This window comes from Anas platyrhynchos, chromosome 10 (assembly GCF_047663525.1).
Source record: "Anas platyrhynchos isolate ZD024472 breed Pekin duck chromosome 10, IASCAAS_PekinDuck_T2T, whole genome shotgun sequence".
In the NCBI taxonomy this organism is placed as follows: Eukaryota; Metazoa; Chordata; class Aves; order Anseriformes; family Anatidae; genus Anas; species Anas platyrhynchos.
This window is the reverse complement of record NC_092596.1, coordinates 16,934,657-16,955,678: the sequence shown is the minus strand read 5'-3', so window position 1 is coordinate 16,955,678 and position 21,022 is coordinate 16,934,657. Positions and strand designations below refer to the sequence as shown.

Sequence of the window (21,022 nt, the reverse complement as noted above, 5' to 3'; positions counted from 1 at the left end):
GCCTCAACTTCTCTCCCCTCAGCTTCCACCAGCACCATGTGACCAGCGCGCACGCCATTGGCTGCCAATTATACCCGCATTTGCATATTCATGGCGGAGGGGAGCGGGGAGGCGGCGGGATGACGGGGAAAGGAAGGGAGGGAGGGGGGGGGAGGCGCTGACGAGAGGCTGCCTGCGCGCGCGCGCGTCGCCGCACCTGTCAGCACGCCCCGCCCCGCCCCGCCGCGGGGCTCCCCGCCCCTCGCCACAGGGGCCGCCCGCCCCTCACGGTCCCCCGCGGCCCGGCCCGGCCCGGCCCGGCCCCGCCGCCCTGCGGCCGGGAGCTGCGGGGAAGGGGCCGGGGGCGGCCGCGCCCCGCGTTAACACGGGCAGGGCCCGGCCGCGGGGCAGGCCCCAACCGCCCCCCCCTCCTCAGCCGTGAGGGGATGAGAGGGGCTGGGGGGCTCGGAGCGCTGCGGCTGCCTCCGGGACCGCATCCAAAGCACACAAAAGCAGCACTGTCAACACGAATCTTAGTTAACAATAATAATTAAGGAGCTCATAGCATTCTCCACTGCTTTTACATTCGAAGGCTCTTTCCACACTTACCCACCCGCCCCCCAGTTTGAACAATAGGCCAAGAGGCAGCTTTCGCTCCCATACTTATAATTATTGGGGCAATGCTGTTGCTTCACAACCCCACAGGTAAATTCCCAAATCCCCGTAACAAACCATTGCAAAATGCAAATATTTGTAAAAACCATTACCTACCTTGACCAAAATAACCAGAAATGTAAATCCATTTAATTCAGGGACATGCTTGTCCCTTTTGTCATTTAAAAAAAAATAATCCAAATACAGGACAGTGGCAAGTCTCCATATTGTTTTTAGAAAGACATTTGTGGTAGTTAGTTGTTTTTGTTGTTTTTTTTTTTTTTTTAAGCCTCTGCAAATATTTAATATACTATTATGAAATTATTTAATTGCAGTGCACCATAAGTGGAGAAATTACTAGTTGAGAAGCAGCTCATTTTGAAAACAAATACTATCAAACTTGGAGACTCTCCATTCCATTATCTAGGCCCTCTCTCTGAGTTGTGTATCTGTAAATGCAACTGTGATTAAAGTTTTTGAATGTTAGAAATCATAGCAGAAACTCCAAAAGGGATAAATAATGTTATGTATTAGTGCACACCGATGGAACCAGACTATAAGAATCAGGGTTTCAATCTCTACACATAAGACAAAAAACACAGATACCATGTGGTTTTGGTTTGTTTTGTTTTTGTACTGCTGCATGTCAGTCTGTAAAGACAGTTCCTAGATATGAATAGATTTGCTAAGGACTGAACGGAAAATAAACTATTGGTACAAGGTGCCAGCTAATACCACTAGGTCCCTGCGCTGAGAACTTGATGAGGCCACCTATGCATTTCTCTCACATCAACGAGATGAGGTCAGAGACTAACTTTTGATTCCAGCTGACCTCAGCCAATTCAAACTGGCAACCTAGAGGCCCCACGTCCTACAGTGTCCTCAAGTCAGGCTGTATGAAATGCTAAACAATTAAAAGCTCATACTCTCACCATTTTTTTTTTTTATTTTAACTCCAGACTGCCAGAAACCTAAAAGCCAGTTCTCTCCCATCCAAGCATAATATTTAAAGGTCAAGACAAAACTCTCTTGTTTCCAGTTTCAGAGGCTGACCTTTCCAAGGGCAGCAGCAGGCGATGTTCACATACTCTCCTCTGTTGAGAGTTTTAGCTTTTGGAGCTTGCTCCTGCTGGACACCACAAGAGCTGAAGTCTTGCAATTTTCTGGGCACAACACAAGACATCTACTTAATTTAATGAGACTTTCTTTATTCCTGAAAATAATGGACACCATGGTTGCTAATGTGCATGAATGCAGTTAGAGTGGTTCTTTACAGCTACTCTATACAAGCTGTGTTTGCACTGCTGACTACCTGGCAGCTATGGTGACAGACATTTGCTACATCTATAAAGTTCAAACTATGCTTGATTTTCAATTGAAATTACACTCATCTTAATTTCTTCAGCTGTGATAGTTAAAGAAATTTTCTCTATGGGGAAATTAATCAGAACAGCTACTGCAGATTAAGCTCTCCTACAATTAAGTATTTTGAAATCACTCCTGCCTCAATATTCTATCCCACAGTAAATAGGAATGTTATTCTATAAGAATGTTTTCCGTCAATTTCTGACCAAACAGATGAGTTGTATTTTTCCCTGTTGTGCTGATAAGTTATTATTTTTCTGTTCCTTGTCCTAGCACAGCTTAACATCTAAGCTGTTGGCACTAACAGGATTTTAGCTCTAACAATCTTACTTCTTAACACTTTTGTATTCCTTCATCTGTTACTTTTTTTCTCACCTAGCTATTTTCTGCCTTGAACAAGTAATATACCTGTGAGACTCTAGGCATGCTCCTTTAGGCACTAAAGGACGTCAGCTTCAGCACCAATTAGCCATCTGAATTTGGGACATGCTTGATACCTTAGTCAGAAAATATCTACTGAAAATCTGGATCAACAGCTAAATCCTGCACTCCTCCCTCCACATCTGTGGCTCCCTATCTCGGCCTTGTAATACAGCTGCCCTGATGACTTTCCTGCTTGATTTAAAAAGCTTCAAGCCAGAGCAGAAGCAGCAACCGTTCCATCACGGTAAAAATACTGATTAATTCGCTTAGCGAGGTGAGAAGTATAAGCCCTATTATACAGGAAAGCAGTTGCCACCAGGGCTAAGGGACTTACTCACTACCACGCGAGATAAAAGTTTCAGTACCACAGTGAGATTTCACAGGTGCTTAGCTCTTAGCCAGCCATAAGTCTATACTGTCCCTGTCAGAAAGATGAAATCTCTCATTTCCATTAAGAATTCATGTGCAGTATGAAAGGTAAAAAAAAAAATGTACTAGGTAACTTCCTCTTTCCACAGCTCCAGTAACTACACATCAGAGTGAGAATACAGAATTATATTTGAGATGGCAGAAGCTGAGCAAATTCAACCCCTTTGATATTTTGTGCTGTATCAGGGCTAAATATTCTCACCCATCAGCAGTTAGCCACTCTTAAGCCAGACAGTAGAACAGGACAGGCTGCTTCTGCCAGTCTCACAGGGCCCCTTCTGAAAAGAGGAAAAAACAAACAAACAACAAAACAAATAAACAAGCCAGCCACAACAAAAGCAGACCAGTATGTTCCAGGATATTGCTCAGCAGCCGCCATTGTGTGTGTGATTTTGTAACTGCACTACAAACTTCCACAGGACTGTAACTCAGCCTTTATAGATTTCTGCCCCCTTCACCTGCTCCATACCCTTTCTGTAATCATTCCACTAAAGACAACAAAGAGTTTGAGAGTCTGAACCAAAACTTGCCTTAATAGCAGCCAACTCCCCTCTGCCTTCCAGGAGTTTGGGTTTGCAAGTTAGAGGAACGTAACTGTAACTAAGGTGCAAATCCCATATTGCTGTGGGCCTCCCAGCTTTGCATGAATTTCACATTTTCACAGACTTCTGTGAATTCAAAAATTCCATTTTCAGTGTAAGGAAAGACAACAAATACATGCCCTGACTGCAGCACATTTTCTGCTGATTTACTGACTGTACATAAATACTACAGTGTAATTGTCATTTTTAACCACAAAAAGAGAAAGCTGTATGCTTAGGAAAATAATTCAAGGAACGTCTGAGAATTTCATTAAGTCCTGTCATCTCTTCCACGTACTTCAGCAAATGAGGCCTATTACTGAAGGGGTGAAGTGCAGCCAACATCGTTTTCTCTCCTCTCCCTACCACATGGGTTAAGCCTTTGCCATGCCTGGCAGAGCCTGAGGAGGTGGGGTGAGCGTGCACATCAGTCCAGCTGGTACCATGCTAAGGAGAGATGTGAATCTCCAGTTCCTAGAAAGCTGCTGCCAGTAGGGTACAACGTGAGGGCAGTGACAATGCACAAGCACAGCTCCACAAAACAGACTGTAACTGCCCCGTTCTTGGCTCTTTCAAAGCCAGGAAAGAAACCACAAACTCCAGGCCTTTGCAGGGCTGCCAGATGCTTCCACCAAAGCGTATCACAGCCCAAAGGGCTCCCAAGTACCTTTGAAAGGCTTTCATGTGAGCACAGCTAATAGTGCCCGCGGTCCAAAGGTGAAAGACAGATCACCACAGCCTGCGTAACAGCAGGCATGGTTTAATTTCTATTTTGCTTTAAAAAAATAACACAAAGACTATGAGGAAGTGATTGGTTGCCTAAGATGGTGGATCATTTTGCAATAATGGTAGATAAGCAAAATTCTAACAAAATGTCTGCGAGAAGACATAAAATAAATCCACGAAGCAGCACTTTGAACAGCAAAACAAGCTGGAACAAATTTCCAGACAGGCAAAGCTTTCCATGCAAGAGCTGGTTTCAAAGTCCAAGAGTCTCTCTAGGGAAGAAACAACACTCAAAGTTTGAAAAAAACAAAACAATAACAAAAAATGTTCTGACTACTGCAAAAAGTAGTAAAAACTTAGTTAAACTTAGTAGTCAAAATTCAGTAAATTTAGGAAGCTGGAGAAATGAGTTGCTATAAATTTGAAGATGAGAAAAAGAAATTAAAATACTGGACATACCTATACATATGCAGAGAGATACAAAACCAAATGCATGTTGTTTAGCTCGGTACATCTTTGGGATCAAATTGCAAATAGCATCTGAATAAGGCCCTGTATCTCTCACTGTGTTTTCCCCACAAAACTATTCTCTCTCTCTCATACATGCTGGGAGACAACAGAGCTTATTCTGGGGAGGAGAAAGGAATGGGAGAAGGATTTCTGGCTGTCTGAGGCAGGAGCTATGTGTGCCAGGCAGTCACAGTCACAGAAAATGGGGGCTCAGAGGCTGGAGTACAGGAGCCCTGGGGATGCTCTAACCTGTAGGTGCATTTGAGTTGACAGCCAGCCAAGAACTGCGTGAAATTCCCTGTTACTTCCTTTTACTGGTCTTATGCTAAGTGTTGCTAAGCTGTACCTGGGAACCGGGCCAAATCAGCTTGGGATCTCTGGATGAAAGGCATTATAAAAAAATCCAGAGTATTACCCATGTGGAAAGCAACAATATGAATTAAATGAATGTGCAAAGTAGCAGGATTTGTTTTTTATTACATTTTACTAGGCAAAATATAAAGACAGACTAAAGAATTGCTCCATGTGAGGAAAACTACATCTTTCTGCCTGGGTTTCTAAGAGGAAGAGTCATTAACGTAGTGTATCATTACCAAAACTGACACCTGAAAACACACATTTTTTAATAGACTAGAGCCAACAGGGAATGGCTCAGAAAGTCGTTTTCCTCAGATAGAACATACAGATCTGTGCTACCAAGAAGTGAACACCACTTCATCTATTATCAGCCGGCATTTATGACAAAGAGTACCCATGTAGGTAGAGATCTGCTCTGAACCAACAGCTTTCATCATGAAGGTAGAGTCCAGCCTGACTGTTTCATTTCTGGACACAGTTATGACTTTCCACTATATACATGGCTTGCCTGCAACAGAAGTTCTCACTTACAGAGTTCAAAGTATCTCCCACAGAGAAAGTTTACCTAACCTGACCGTGCACTCCACATCCTGCTTGCGCCTGATCCAAAGTGGACCAGACCCTACTGTGAGTCAGGGAGTCTCAAACCTTATCCAGGCCCACGATTCTCCAGTTTGGGCTCTGTAAGTCACCCTTCAGCCCTCAGCATCATTTCAGTCCCTGGGGGAACACCCACAGTCTCCAGGTAGCATGGTGTCGTGGCAAGAGGGTAGTGTCTTAGAAAAAAAGATAGAGACATTCTCCAAAATACACAGGAACACTACTGCATGGGATGTTAACTCTGTACTTAGTGCGTCTTGACTTGAGAATTACTGTTCTTGAACTGGAAATCTGATATATTAACACTTCCAACATTACTTTAATAGGTCATTATTATCACCTTGCTGGAACTGAACTCTTTCAGGCAATCAATAAATACATTTATCATCAGAAAACATCCTGCAATGAAAAATGCTTACAGTTAAATACAATACCTTTACAAAATTCCCCCCCCCCCAAAAAAAAAAAAAAAAAAAAAATTCAAAGCTTAATACTAATGGCCATTCTTTACTGAAGACAGTTACAGAAGCAGAAGGAATCATCTACTTAGAACACAAGCTTCAGTACCATGTGAGCTCTCACCATCCCTGCTACAGACCTTCACCAGCATCATCTATATTCACCTGGCCTTCCTGCCTTAGTTTCCCCAAGCTGCGCAAGGGCTTATTTTGTTGTTGTCATTCCTCCCCCCACCCCCAGTCCCAAAGCCAGTCAAAACTGTGCCAAGCCCTCACTAAGGAGGCAAGAGAAATCAACCCTGCCCTGTAGTTCTCTCAAGCTAATTTCAGACATGATGTAATGAGTGGGTGGTAACAATACAGCAAGGCAGGACAGGAGAGAAAGGCCCAAGCAGCACTGTTGCTATTAGAAGGAAACTGAGCAAAGAGCAAGTGCAAGAGAGAATAAAACAAAGATCCTTTCATTCTTCAATAACATGGTATTTTGTTTACACACATACAAGACAAGGAAGGGGAAGCAAACACTTAGGTATCTGTTAGGTGTTTGGAAGAAACAAGTTTCCAGAAAGAACTTACTAGGCAGGGATACAACCTTTGTCTTGCTAGACCAGCTAGCTCTGTGCAGTGTTACATGAAAAAAGGAGACAGCAGGAACAGACAGTGCAGTGCAGCAGAATTGCCAGCAGGACAGACCGGATGGGAAATTCAAAGAACTGAGACACAGCAGCAAGCAAGAAATAGGTCTGCAGAGTCTTGAAGAGTCAGCTTGAATCTGATGGAGTAAGGAACAAAAAAAAGGGCACAAGGTGGAAAGCCTGTGTGACTGAAAGGGCAGCAAGGTGTTTCCCAGCAGGTGCTTGCCCCTGGGTCTGAAGATAATTGCATTTGCCTCTGTCAAATTGGGTGTTTATGCCAGATAGGAATATAGATGAGATACTGATTCTTTATGTAATTTCTCTTTTCTGTCTTTTAAGATTTATCCATGACAGAAGATCCTGTACTTATTCTGGACTAAGTGGAGGAAAACCAAACCAAAATAAATAAATAAATATTCTGCCCTCTCTGTTCCTGTTCAGCCCTGCTGACCTTGCTCAGTACAGCCTGAATTGCTGCACTTCCTGATCTCTCAGGTCCCGATTTTGTCACTTCCTTGCACTCGCGCAATTTGTGTGTGTGTTAAGTCTGAAGGTTTGCTGGCAGCAAAGGAGAACTTCAAATCCAGACACTTCTCCTGTTTACTTGCTATGTGCTCTTATCTACTTTTGGATATGAATGCAACCTCAAACTGGAGAGGTTTACAAGAACAGAGTTTTCACTTCCTTTCAGAAGCTTTTGGCAAATTCTAAGAGCTGAAAGCTAATTATTTTGGCACAAAGAGGCACCAAAGAATCTTTTAACTATGGCATTCCTGTATAAGGTTTCCTTGACACTTTTGTCTGAGAGAAAGAAGAAAGAGGAGTAATAAAAAGCCCACATTTATCTTTTTGAGATACAGAACAGCTTCACTACAAGAAGAAATTAAATAGGCAAGAGTTCTTCAGGTTGGGAAAAAATTTAAAAAAAAAAAAAAAAAGATGACTGCAGAGGGAAACGATAGCTATAAAACCCTGAATGGAGAAGGTATATACAAAATAATTGTTCACATTCTCTTACAGTATAAAAGCTGAGGGGGCATCCAACAAAGTCATTAAGCAGCAGGTTTAAAACAAACACCCAAAAGGAAGTATTCTTTCATCCCGCCCATAATTGCATAGTGGCAGTCATTGCCTTAAGAGACTGTGGAGACTGAAAATGGATTTTAAAAGACATTACGTAAATTCATGGGGGACAGTGTGATCAATAGGAAATAAAGTAGCTAAGATGAAATGTTGGGGTTTTCAAATCCTTACCCTGCTGATTTCTGAAAGCCAAGAGGATACACCAAGCCAAGATTATTTTACATGTATACTTTTTCCTCACCTCTAACCATCTGCCACTGGCTGATCCTGGAAATAGCGTGGCAGTTCCTGTTACTCAGCGCAGAGCTACAAGGACGAGTGTTGCACATCAGTAATGAGCAGCGAACGGTTCTCTGCATTCTCCTGCTTGGCTCTTCTTTATCTTCTGGCAGGCTTCCTCCTAGGGTAGGAAATACTTTTGGCAGAGCTTCACAATCCAACCCTCCTCCCATTTTCCCTGCTGCAACCATAGTATTAATTGTGCAGAGAGAGAATATTGCACTCACTCTTTCTAGTTGCAAATTTCAGATTAAAAAAAAATGAAAAATGTAATTCTATGTTTTCATATTTAATTGTAGCCTCTGTAGCTCATATTGAGTTTTCAAAGGGTAGAAAACGCAGCTGTCCTCCATTCTTGGTCAAAAAGCTCCCCAGTCCCCAATAATGATTTGATACTCTCCACAAAACAGTAGAGACAAATTAAGGCCATCAAACAACAGCTCTCCATAATCAAGTGAAAGTAACAATTTACCTCAGACAGCAAAAAGACGAGGAAAAATACAAACAAAAGAAAAAAAGAAATTACCACACTGAAGTTACTCAGTTTCATTTTTAAAAAGTAACTTTAATAACAGATTTTATATTCAATATTTATGAGACAAGAATTTACAATTATGATTATGCCCAGCTTTTTTTAAAAAGCTGTAATAATGCCAATTCTCTTCCAAACAACTTCAGAACAGTCAGAAACATTTTCAAACTTTAATTATTCCCTATTCAGCTAAATCTATTGTGTTTGCAAGGAAAGTCCGACTGAACTGCGACTTTGTGCCAGCTACTTCCCATGTCACAACATGCTCATTTGTCACCCCAACACTTCTCCAGCTTTGCGCAACACTTACTCTACAGCCTGCCCGTGCCAAGGGCAGGCAGCTTGTCCCTTACCCCCCAGCTGCCCTACTGCTGCCCCCTTCAATCTCCCCTTCCTCCCAACCCATATTCCTCCTGCTCCCTCATTTTATCATCTAGCAGCAGGGCAGAAAGGAAATAGAGAAGAAAGCAGCAGAGAAAGGGGGAGGGAACAGGACATGGTGGGTGATCGGTGCTGGGCACAGACTTCACGCATACATAAGAGAGGATTGAAAATTCAAGGGGAAGACCACAAAAGCCTAGTGATGGTCCAGCACAGCAGAAATACCCGATGAGCCGCTGATGACTCAAGGTTTCCATAGCACTTGTATTCTCAGCTTTGGAGCACACTAAACAAAAAGTACAAAGCAAGTGGTACTTGCACTAAGGCAGGGGGGTCCTAAGTAGTTGCCCAGTGCTACTACAAACTTGGTTCCCCTGGGAAGAAAATTGCCAGTACTGGACTGGGCCTTTTATGGGTTAGTATCTCAGTGCCAATGACTTGGATATTCCTACCAGGACCACACAGCCCTTTTGTCCCTCTCCTCAGTTCCTGCTTGCATTAAGCAACACAGACAGAAGAGAAAGTAAAACTGAAGGAAAACAGAACTAAGTGAAAAGTAAAACAGGGGAAAACACTTGAAAAAGTAGTTCTGAAAAACATAGATCAGAAGATAAACAAGCACAGAAAGAAGCACAGTTCTAATGAGACTCCTATTTTTTAGAGAGACAGAACTACACAAAATATATAAATTATTCAACTGAAACCATAAATTACCCTTTGATACTCATGCTTCAGGTAAGTTCCTGTTACGCAGCAAGCACCCACAGTCACCTTATGAATCTAAAACGAGCATAAAGGTAGAAGATAACATTCTTAACTTAATAACTTTAATTTAATTTAAGAATTATCACCAATATATATATATTTAGCTATCAGATTACTTAACACAAAAATTAATAACATATTAAAGAGTATTAAAGCACACCACTTCAGACCTACAGTAACAAAGGAAAAAATAACCTCAGTTTCCCAAAAAGAATTTCAGTGAAATAGACATTTCAGTTAATGGGCTTTGACTGGGCATTTTTGCTCTAGGCAGTTTAGCCTGGTGCGCTTTGAGCTTAATTCTCAGAGGTATCAGTCACTTGAAGCTCCAGATGAACCCAACAGGATCAGGACCAGCTGCCCTGAAATGGTTAATCAAACAGAGGCATACAAAAATGTGAATCCACCAAAGCTTTGACAGCTGGAGATTCATCTGTAGTAAGGCTAAAAGAGCAGCAACAGCAGGACCCTAAGATCCAAGGACACCCTCTGTACCTCTGGCAGAGTAATAAATAGCAAGGCTATTGCTCTGACAGTGATACCTACCACTGAGCATATTATTTTCCAAATGTGGCACAAGTTGCAACACACAGCACTCCAGCATGAAGAAGAGCAGTCCCTGGGCCTGAAGAGAGAGCAGGACAGCACCTGTAGCTATGTGGGTTGTGGCTCCTGCAAGGAATGCTGCTATGGCTGGGGCATTCCTCATTAATTAAATACAATCCCTAGGCTGCCAGCCAATTATCCCTATAACCCTCCTGTGGCTATGTTTGAAAACCTATGGTCAAACAAGGGATACACGGAGAGCTTAGAAGGTGAGTAAACTCAGATTTAAAGTCTTGCTGCGTACCAGATAAAATGATAATATTTTTCTTGCTCATTTACTATTTCCAAAACAAAAGCAGCAGAGGGTATCTGTTATCAAGCTGAACTCTTACTTCCTGTCTCACAAAGCTGCAGCTCACTTGCAGAGACTCAGAAAGCTGTCCCTTGGCCCTGCATCCAGGCTCTGGTACCAGCACACCCACAGCACCCCAGGATACCAGCAGCTGGTGATGTGGCAAACAGGGAGGGCAGTAAAACAAAGTTGGGCAGCGCTAGAGCAACATTACGGAAAACTGCTGTGCTCAGTGCAAGTATAACATAAACTTTTGCAGTCAGCACACCTCTTTCCTGAAGTACAAAATGAGAATCTTATCTTTTTCAAAGCTTTTCTTGAAACGCTATACAGAGCTGTCTGTGTACAAGCATTATATTCAGCTGTTCCTTTTCCCAGTAGATAGTCAAAAGAGTGCTATCTAATTTCATAGACCAGGGCTACACTATGGCTTCTGTCTCAAAATGGAATTTTCCCCTAACTTCATTAAAATGAAAAAAGTCCATCTAAGAAATGAGACTGAGGTTAATGAATGACTTACAAGCTTTAGGTTTTTGCTAGCTGTTCTTTCCTACTGAGATCTATTTTTTCATCACAGCCTAATCATTAGTTTCACAGAGGTATAGAACATACACATGCTCAACTGGCAGCTGGCAGTGGCCACATCCTGCCTCCTGCCAAAATCCACTTCTGGGGATCTAAACAGGCTCAGTAAAAATCCTCACTTTGCGACTGCTCTCCAACCAAGAAAGCAGGCAGAAACAATTCTGTCACAGCCAGGTCTTTCCACAGACCCTGCTTTCATGTTAATTTTTATTTATTGGCACAGAGGAGTTTCCTGCATCATGGGCTGGAAATTGCCTCTGTTGCATTTCCAAAAGACATCGAAGGATTTCGGTATCAGTCACTGTGTCAGGCAGGCCATAAACCAAATTTTAACAGACAATAGCGAAAAAAATCCTGAATCATGAACTAGCATGACAGAAACTCAGTCCTCCCTCTGAAAACACTATTGTTTATTGCTGCCAAGGTTGATGAAACTATAAGCGAACTGCTTTAGCAGACCCCATAAATTTACATGTGTCAATACTCTGCATTGTTAGTTCTGAAGATACCTGAAAAACGATTAAGATCAAAAGTAGGTGAGCCTCAAATACAGCAGCTGAACAAAAATTCAGTGATCTGTGTGGCATTGAGGCTAACCTGTGGCTTCTCCAACAGGTTCCCTAGCTATTTGAAACTTGGACGGGGGAAAGAAACATGACCATTTTCAGGGATCTCAGTGGAGAAAGTGTAAGAATTTCTGGTTTCAAGGTCTAGGGGCTATTTGCTACTCCCTCAAGAGGACCAGACCATTATCCAGTGGCTCAAGCCATGCCAGATGTCCACCCCAAAATCCTGGAAAAATGTCAAACACCTAGCCTGGGTTTGACATTATCCCATTCCCATTATGGGCAGACTGGAAGAAGCTCTCTGGATGAGCTCAGATTTGGTTTGGGATTTTAACAAAGTGAAACTCTTCTGCCCAACCATGGTTACAGGCATGTCATAGAGCTCTAGTTAACAAATTACTAATTTGTGTGAAAGTCAAGCATTCTGTATCTTATCAAAAACAAAAGAGGTGAACGTAAATGACCAGCAAGATTGAGAATCAATGATGCTTTTGTATTACTTGTGTTCTTGCCAATAATTTGGCTTAGTGCCAAGTATTAATCCCAACTGTTAACAGTCATACAAACTAACTCACATCCAACGTACTTCAAATGGTTTAAGTGTTTTATTCTCATTCACTGAGGGAGAAATTAAAGTCAAATTAGTATGAGTCAAAGGCATTTTTGTCACTGAAAATCACAGTTGACTGCTGTGTGCCTCATTTTCTTCACCAGTAAAGAAGGCATAATTTTGACTATTGGTTATGTTTGATTTTTTTTTTTTTCAGAACTTTTACACTTACTGCCTTTTTAATTTGAATTAAGTGACAATTGCAGTCTGGTCTTAAATGATTTATGCAGGGCCAGACATTGAGTATACGGCAGAAATGAGAACAGAACCTCTATTTTCTTACTTATAAATCATGAGCTCTAACCACTCTTCAGTGCTGCCTCCCTTACTGAAATAAGAAACCATAAATGCAGGCAGTTCCAGTTTTCAGATTATATGATCCCAGCCTTCCTCTTTTGTTGTTGCTCATTCATCCTTTTTATGTAACTGTTCCCTTAGCTGTGAAAAAAACATAAAGGTCAACTTGACACTGAACTGTATCATTTGGAAGAATTATCAAAATTGTGGAAAAAGCTTAACAGATTGTCACCCATTCTCTTGATTTTGGGGAGACAAGATGTTTTAACATTATTCTAAACACAGTTGCTCCAGTGAACTACACTCAAAACACTTTTGCTATCAATTTTTCTGCCTACGATTGTGTGTGCTACAGGGGGAAGCTGTAGATAAACAGCAGAGCCTTGCTAATGATTGTACATAGGGTAAAAGTAAGGTCAGATAGCACTGCTGTTGTATTCAGTAAATTCAATGGATCCACTTTATATCTCGCCTTGCTATAATTTCAGTGGTATTACTTTATTGACTTTTATGCTAATATAATCCAAAACACTTATAGAGTGTTTCTCCTAGTCAAAAATCTCTTTTGAGTATAGTAAAACTGCATTGAATGTATCAGTATTACTACAAGAAGCACAAAGAAACTAAAATAGAAGACATACCAAGAATACACCAAGTGCTGTATCTATGTTGTCTGTATTGAACTGTGTTGTTAGCATTAAATTTGGGAAAGGAGCAACCCAAATGCTGCACTAGACCAGAAGTTTCATGAGGATCTGTGCATCAGTTATGCTGAAAACACCTTTCTCATCATAAGCCCACTTTTACTGTAATTAAATGCTTCAAGAAAACAGTAACTTTGTCAAAAAATCATTTTAGGGGAATAGCAAAAATTCTGAGACCACCTGGTGTCATTTCAATGTTTTCCCTTCAAAATAATTTTTCAGTACTGGACCAGGCAGCATAGTGCCTACAAATACTACAGTACAATACATCATATTACACTACAATAGAAACTAAATTAAAACAGAAGTTTAAATCTATCCATAACATATATAATTTCTGAAAGCTCCAATTTCGCTGCAAATAACAAACTAAATTTCACAAAACTCGGATGAGATCTCTTCTTCCAGTATTCATCACGGAATTTCCTGTTTTTCCATTTCTCTGTGCTGAGCCGGGAGTTGGGTGGGCGCAGTCCTGCAAGGAGAACATGGCAGGAAGACTGCTTGTGGGCTCGCTGCGATGGGAGACATTTGCAGCTCAGGCTAGAGCTCAAGTCACCTAACTTTCACCACGCTCGCTCTCGAGCTGGCAGGCTCTCGTCCTTCTCAGCTGCCGTCAGCGTGCTCATCGGGCAAAACTGAGGAGGAGGTGAAAAGCAGCATGTGGCAATGCCAGGCTGCGCGGCTGCAGTGGGAGAGCTGCCGAGGCCTCAGCTCTGCAGTGGCACAGCGGGCAGTTCCCACAGCAACCCGCAGCTCCCGGCCGCCTCTGCGCAGGCAGCACCGAGCTGGCAGGCTGCTGCTGAGCATGTCGGAAATTCTGCAAGAAAGGTTACCAACTTCAAACAGATGGAGATTACGCTCCAACAGGGCTGCAGCTAGTCCTAATGTGGCCAACCTCTGCCTCCCCACAAAAAAAAAAAGAAAACACCCCAGTGCAGAACCGTCCCCTACGTTGCACTCAAACTGTGCAGACGCTGCAGGTCCGTGATTAAACCCCAGGGTACACCGCAATTCTCCTGCCACTCCCAGCAGGGACATGGGAGCTTTGCTGCTTTGCAAGCTTTTCCTTGTCCCCACTGACATTTGCATGCGTTTCCAAAAGGTTATTCTATCTGAGTGGCAGCTGGTCATCACACACATACACAAATTAAATTAATTTAATATCAGATTTTGTTAGGTTTGCATTTCAGAATAAACATAATTTTGCACCAGAACAACAAGCAATGTGAAATGAGATTTACAAATGTGCTGGTACAAGCTTGCACATGAGCCAGTTGCAGATGATTGATATGATGACTGACACTATAATTTAGCTTTTTATGCAGCTTAAATGAGCACTCAATTCCGTGCCCTTTAATCACAAGGTGGCATTTCATCTCATAAGTAGTCAGCTTTAGTTCAATAAAAGAAAGAGTGCCCAACAGGAACAGGCAAAGTAGGATGAGGCCTCAAAAAAACACACACACAAAAAAAAAAAAAAAAAAAAAAAAACAGATCAAAAGCATTATTTGAAAAATGAAATATTAATACAGGCAAGGCTTCCAACTAAATGTTTCCTTTGGTATTTGCTCAAGTGAATGTTATACCTCTAGTGGCAGTAGAAGTGAATTACTTAGTATAATGACTGGAAAATTCGGACTACGGTTAAGTAGTTTCTACATCTTGGATATAGGTATGTACACACAAAAACGTACGTCACTTTTGAAAAATGAAATCTTAAATCCCCATGTCGGTAATTCACACAGCTCAAAGCCTGACAGTCAAGCAAGAGACATGAGTAGGCCTTTCCAAGTTAAATACTGTAATTTGTCCAAATAAAATGACAGAACACAGACTCACACCCTATTTGGATGTGCCTATGGCTTCTGCTTAAGTTACCAGATATGTCCATTACCTACTCTCAAAAGAAAGTTTGTTATAAAAATGCTAATGTACAGTTTGTCCCTTCAGGCACAGGGGAGGGCAAACTGGACGCTACAGCAGTGCTGGAAGACACATTACACTTGAGAGGGAGGTGTAAGGCAAGACTGGTTTGCACCCTGAGAGTGCCGGGAGTCTGTCTGTGGACACCTATCTCCTCCCAAATCCAGCTGTGTTGACACAAGAGTCCTCCCCCAGTCTGCCCAGGGGCTTGTGAGCATTGCCCTGCAACAGGTTACCACCCCTCTGATCCGGATATACTCGTTCTAACACTCCCTAACCTATTTCAGTGATTATCAGCTGGGCCAACGAACCCTTATTACTTCAAATGTTAGGCCATGGTTGCACAGACATTTTTGCTTCCCTGCAAAGCAAGCTCCAGCTATTTCTACTCCCCAGTCTTTGGCTATGCTTTTCAACCTCTGCATCTCCCCCCCACACCCGCCTCCCCCCTTGATCTATGCACTATTTCCTGGATTTTTACAAACTTAAATTGCTTTTTTTGTTTGTTTTTATTTTGTTTTGTTTCTAAGTTGGATTCGCCCCATGCCCCTGATTCGCTTAACTGAATGTTAAGGTCTGTGCTGACACAATGGAGGTGATGGCAAGTGGCTGGAAAAAATGGCCATGAGGTTCCTACGTCAAATTTGTCTCCAGAAGAAATGTTTGTAGAACCATGGCCTGATACCCTATAAAGCCCCTCTGAATTTTTCCTCTGGAAACTACATGGCTTGTTTTACAACCACCTTGTTTACAATCTCAATCTCTTATTAGCATCATGCTCTCCAGATCCACCACTCAGTCTGATCTCCACAAGGTTTTTTTCTGGCCTGGGCCTTCATCTAAGTAATTCAGGATGTGGCTATTGCTGAGTTGTACCCTCCCATACACAGTTCAGAATATGTCAAAGGCAGCTTGCTTCTGATGCCTTGGAGTCAAAGGAATCAGTAATACCAGATGGAGAAATAAGCTCTAACCACTGTGTATGTAATCCAGGTACTGGTAGTACCTGTGCTGATGGTGTCATGTTCAAGTCAGTGCCTGCAGATTACCTACACTGTAAACTCTTCAATTACTGGAGGCAGTAAAGCCCAAATCCAAAGCTTTTTGAATTGCCAGGTCAGAGATCAACTCTGGCCCACATGCCTCCCAGATTTCTTTTTTTTCTGCAATGTGTTTGCAAAGTACCAAAGGCTGCATAAAGAAAATCTGCCAGCAGCAATAACACCTGCTTGTTCTCAGCTCCTGTTTTTTTGAAAATCCTTTGTCTTTGTCCTGCTGGCCATAATAAGGAACGAGTACAACAGGAAGGACGAGTGGCTTCCAGAGTAATTCCCAGCAGAATTCCATGAGGGAGCCTAGAGCAGGTCTTGGTGCCATGCTCAAGAAACAGAGCATGCAATGTAAAGAGTCCTTCAGAGAGGAGGCAGGATCAGAAAGAGAAGGACAAATGGTACTTGTGGTCAACTTTTAAAGTCAAATCTAAACATAGGTATTGGCTAGCAAAGTAGCAAAGCCCTCAGTAAGGCTGCCCTGTCTCCCCTCTGTATAGCTGCACAAAGACTTAATAATTTGCACATGTAGAACGCTTGAGCAGCAGAGGTGCAAAATGGATTGTACTGAGTGAAGCCTTTAATAAGATTTTGATAACAATAATTTTTATGTTAATCTCTGAAGAGTTTGCTTTTGTAACATTTAACTGATAAGCGTATAATCTAGTTTTAATTTAATCTCTGCAGGTGTTTCCCAATGGTAAATGTTAAAGTTTTATTGCTTCCTTAGGCAGTAATAATAGGGAAAATCACTGTGAGGCTCCTACTTGTCCATTTGTATGCAGATAGCATCGTATTTTATAATAGCCGTAAATCTGTCAGGCTGACCTCTTACTTTTGAGATGACATTATTAATAAGTGTCAAAACTGAAGTAAACATGTTTGGAAGGAAAATGAAATAGAGATGTTATTAGAGGTCTAATGAAACAACCGTTAACTGCCTATTTCCGAGCGATGTGTGCGCACATCCTCGAAAGAAGCAGAGACCATGCTGAGTTTGCAGCTTTTCGATGAGCAGGACAATGAAGATTCTCAGCAGGGTCCTACAGACAACGCAGAAATAGATCCTACACTTCATAAAGATGATGACTGTCTATAAAACTCTAAACGTTTGCTCTCTCTGAGGTTTCTAAATGATTATAAATACTGTGATGTCTAAGACCCAATTATGGCTTCTTTTATACAGCTTCACAGAACAAAGCATATGTCAAGAACTCCTACATGAATAACCATAAGCCCAGACACAAAGTAGAAAGAAGTGAACCCTGGTACCTGTCTGAAGTACAATACAAGTATACTTTGTGCAAAATTCACTCAGTATAAGACATGAGACAGACAAATGAATGCTTAGATCTCACACTGGCCTTATTCTCAAGAAATAAGCGTGCATGAAACCTGCCCTTGTTTAGTATTTTAAACTGAGCTATGCTTTAGGCTATACTTTTCCAAACCATTTTATCTATTCTGCAGCAAATATGGTTTTCTGGCATGCTGTACTCACAATAGGCATGTCTCAGGGGCCATTAGTAGGGGCACAGAGCTAAGGTAAAGGACTTCTAAGCTGGCACTGGCTTGCTTCCAGACCGTCTGCAGCATGGGCAGTGAGAGCTTTGAGTTGTCTTTACTCTCTTGTATAGACATGTCCTGAAAGGGATTACACTTTAACAGAGGTTTAGATATTTCCTCAATGGTACTTAGATATCTGGCTCCCAAGGTCCACATTATTAGTCATAAAAACAAACAGTCTAACCCCTGACACAAAAAAATACACGCTAGTATGTTGAAGTCCCAAGTGACGTAAAATGGGAATGCAACATGCTGCCACTGGGGGGTGGAAATTTGAAAAGTTGCCACAGAAGCAAGGCGAAAAACAAACCACAAGTTTTAATAGGTGAATTAAAGGCAAGAGAACTGCTTGGACAGTTAGGCTGAACAATTCTTGCTTCTATTGTAAATCACAATGTGTACGCTGCTTTAAGGTGGTAGGTTGAATACAGTATTTTCTTTATTTGATAGTCTTTTAAAAGGAAAAAATCTTTTATGAAGTTTTGTTTGTTTTGATAAATAGGTATTAATTATTTTTAAAAAATCAAATCATTTTCTACAGAAAGACAAGATAAAAACATAACATGGGTGTGAATGGAAATAATACAGATACGTCACCTCATTTCCTGAGGTATTTGAAAGGCGAAGTGGATATTCACTGCTGTGCCATGGCTAAGGCAACTGTCAAGAAAAACAAAATTCACAGGGGTTATACCAATTATTTCAAAAACACAGGTATTACAGTTTGCTTGAAGGAAGCACGATCCTTTAAAAACAAAACTATTCATTATTAAGAATTAAATGTATTACAAGCTATGGGTAAGACAAAGTTACATTAAATGTGCTGCGCTCCTGTCTGCACACCAGTTCTTTTCCTATCAGACTTTGTAAAAATACAATTTATTTTGTGTAACTGCTTCAGACTGAGAATTCATTAAAGGAGGCCCCCTCATAAACTGTATTCAGTGAGCCTGTCCAACTGCACTACAGAAACACATTTGCCAGTGTTACAGGCATACCAGACTAGCAGTAAATACAATTATCTTTCTGCCATGACAGTTAAAGTAGAGTTTTTTGCTACACAAGTGTGAAAACTACAGGAATCAGGCATAATGCTGTGTTTCTCACAACTTAAGAAAATCTTCTCCTCGATAAATGAGTTGAGAATCTCCCATATAAAGTATTTAAACAGATGGATAATCACCACAGCAACCAAAAACACTTCCACAGAAGTCATTCAGGAGCATTCTGCATTTGCAGACTCCAGTCTCAGGTTTCTGGCTGCAAGTAGGCCATATTTTATGTAACAGAAGGCTAGCCAATGATTTTAGGTAACTCACACTGGTTTCCACGGTAGGTAAAAAATTAAGAGGCCAAACATAAGCTACAGAAACTGAATCTTTTTACTCAGATTAAGCTTAAAGTGACCTGACAACCTTGTTGCAGATTCTCTCCTGCATTTTATGTCTCTACTCCTTTGGGACTTTACTTCTGATTTCTTCCTCATCCACATTTTTTTCTTCTCTTTTCCCTGCCTTACCAACATCGTCACAAGGACTGCAACCTCAGCCTGCCTCTGATCCCAGAAATAATTATTCAGGCAAAATAAAGTAATGTGGGGAGAAAGTAAAAGAAATAATACCCTAATAATAAAGAGAACTTCCCACACATCTGACATAATTCTAGTTACTGCCACGCATGACAGTAGTCTCCGTCTTCCACATGTCAGATGAGCAGTCTACCACAGCACATGGCCTATGGGCACAGCTGTATACTCACTTCAGTATTTTTTTCATCCATCTGAAGTACTGGGCGTTGCTGGCAAGGCAGCGAGGAGAGCGTCAGGACTGTACCAATCTGGGCTTTGTGCATGCTCCACGCCAAGAAGCTCAGCATCAGCGAGTTTATCAAGCAGCTCCGTAATATTTTTGCATATGTCAGTGCTGGTTAAATGGTGATGGCACATACATCCCTTTAATAATGCCTGGTATGGTGCACAATCTCTCTCAAGGCAAAATTGTCAATGATGTGGAGTTTGTGCTGATGCATCAGGCATAAGAAACCAGGACAGAAGAACACGGCTGCTGCTCAGATATATACAATAGTTTCCACATTGCATTGGAGTCAACACAGGGCTTTTAAAATACCCAAATAAGCCAGAAAGAAACCACTGTGATAGATGGGTAGAAGAGAAAGGAGTCCAGCGTGATTCCTGATTTTCAACAAGTGGTCAGTAAATGTGAACATTCTTATATGTGTTAGATAAAAAAAGCGAGAAACCAACGTTGAATCCTAGGAAACTTACAAATGGAGATCTAAAGTACTCTTACAGATTCTGAACTCTCTTTGTAAATGAGCTGGACAAACTGGAAAATATCAATTTGGCTAACTAATGTGCTTCCCATTCTAGCTATTTTAAATTATGGTGTGTTATTTTTTTTTCTAATTTGATCATTTTGTTTATTATTGATTTGAATATCTCTGAAGCATGTTTATGTCTGCTGCACTAGAAGCCTTTCCTGAGACAGGTTTCCAAAATCAGCAACACCCTTTTAATACTCAGTAAAAACATTGTAATTTTCTAACTGTATCCTGAAGACTCAAGTCTGCAAGTCCGTTTGAAACAGTAATTCCAGTTATTTATAAACATTCAGAACTACTACTATTAGCCAATTGAAACTAGTCAAGAAACAAACAAATTACCAGTTCTCACTGCATAGATTTTAAGAAACTCTGACAGGATTATAATTCCTCTATATTTTAACTGTAGTATTGAATAATTTATAGCCATAAAACTAAAACTGCTCGTGAACTCCCAGCAACTCGAAGACCTTCAGAGGGAAGTATTTGGAAGATCAGCGCTAACACACACATCCTGGCTAAATTGCAAAATGAGTAATTTTGTTAAGCATCTTCCATGATTTTAAATAGACAAAATATGTGACTTCCTGTCCTGGATTGTTTCATGATGGTGTTGTGAAATACTAATGGCCGCTGTGTTTGTTTCCCCACAGACGTGTGTTCGTTCCACTTCTGGGGCAAGTCTGGTAATGGCTAAAAGGCTTTTGCAATCCTGCTGGCTGGA

General features: G+C 41.4%; 2 long non-coding RNA genes across 3 annotated transcripts; both read right to left on the bottom strand.

The window, feature by feature from the left end:
• Positions 1–142: 142 nt before the first annotated feature.
• On the bottom strand, positions 143–10,571 carry LOC106018385 (uncharacterized). 2 transcript variants are annotated; one of them, XR_002404019.4, is made up of 4 exons: positions 10,304–10,571; positions 9,707–9,772; positions 8,042–8,200; positions 143–3,128 (listed from the first exon to the last, which is right to left on the bottom strand). It is a non-coding gene; the product is annotated as an uncharacterized lncRNA (long non-coding RNA). The 2 variants fall into 2 exon arrangements; XR_003499412.3 differs by lacking the exon at positions 10,304–10,571 and adding an exon at positions 9,953–10,293.
• A 10-nt stretch (positions 10,572–10,581) lies between these two features.
• Positions 10,582–21,017, bottom strand: LOC140003337 (uncharacterized). Its single transcript, XR_011811831.1, has 3 exons — positions 19,717–21,017; positions 18,556–18,618; positions 10,582–12,854 (listed from the first exon to the last, which is right to left on the bottom strand). It is a non-coding gene; the product is annotated as an uncharacterized lncRNA (long non-coding RNA).
• Between the last annotated feature and the right edge of the window lie 5 nt (positions 21,018–21,022).